Genomic DNA, 1,443 nt, shown 5'->3' with positions numbered 1-1,443 from the left:
ACTATAATTTTAGTTTTAATGATAATTTTAATACATGTGATGTGCTGTAAATTATTAGTAAAGCGGTAGCATTACTAAGTAGGATTCACCCCAAAACATTATGGCTGCTACGACTTTTGAAGCCTTGCTATACTGGGAAAAAGAGCTCCTATGCTTACCAGACTTCTTAGAGGACCTTATCTTGACCAGAGGACTCCATTGGTACTACTAGCGTGGCTCTAGACACTGTCAAAGAGGAAAGTCAAAAATCGGCAAAACGGCCCTTTTGTTCAGTTGTCATCATCATCTCCTGTCAATCCATTTGTCGGGATGTATCTCAATATTGGCTGGTGCTAGAAGGCTAATTATTACACCATTCTACTCCACCAGTCTATGCGCAGGTTCATGTCCCATTAGATCATTCTCCAAGAAAGGAAGAAGTGACACTATGACTGTAGGATCGGTTAAAACTTACCTCATTCCGCCATTTTGTTAATTAAAGAAAAGTGCTTCAAAATTTGGGTGTGGTCGCGCATGCTCAGATCTCGGAACTGGGAAAAGCAAGCATTTTTTTAAACTAGCTATGCTTGGATCAACTGCAATACTTAGTGGAGGTTCCAGGCTTCCAGTTCTAGCTAACATAAGTTATTTAATCATGGATATCATTGGCTTATGAAAATAAATAAATAATAAGTTGTATTTTTAAAAGTTACAAACAATAATGTTGTTAAACTATATGATCATGAACTTGACGACAGGAATAACACAGGACAACATTGCAAGGAAGATGATACTCTCACTGCTTCTTGAACAAAGACTCATGTTACGACTACTAATTTAGTTATAATTTTACAAGATGCATAAAACAAAATAGAGTAAGTAGTTTGACATAGAGCAGAGGAAGCATCCTGAAGGGCTGCCAGCATGCAAGAGCTGCTGGCACCCAGAAAACAGAAAAGAAAAGGGAAAATAAATACATGAAAAATATGGATAATATATAAATGAAGATCATAATATGTGACCATAATTGACAAAAGGTACCTAATGGCGGATTTTTAAATTCATCATTATAATGAAAATTATCAACCTGTGAGTGTTCTGTTCGAGAACTGTTCCTTCTAAAAGTTACATAGTAACTTTTTGCATCCTTTGGAGTATTTTAATGATAAATGGAGCTTCGGAATTTACATTTTTAAGGCTTTAAGTACCAGTTTTCCTATCCGCCATGAGGTACCTTTTGTCAATTATGGTCACATATACATAAATATATAAATAATCAACAATTAAGGAAAATGAAAATTAACAATGAAAGCAAAAAAATCAGAAATTTGAAATGATAGACTCAAAGTGGACTTAGATGGTAGCACAGCCAATAGATGTAATTATAGCAGCTTTCACTAAATATTGATCAGTATAAAACTAAATATTCACCAGAATAGGAATGGAAGACATTTTACAAAATAT

Source organism: Amphimedon queenslandica, unplaced genomic scaffold (genome assembly GCF_000090795.2).
Source record: "Amphimedon queenslandica unplaced genomic scaffold, v1.1 AMPQUscaffold_13370, whole genome shotgun sequence".
NCBI classification, from domain to species: domain Eukaryota; kingdom Metazoa; phylum Porifera; class Demospongiae; order Haplosclerida; family Niphatidae; genus Amphimedon; species Amphimedon queenslandica.
This window is presented reverse-complemented; position numbering follows the sequence as displayed.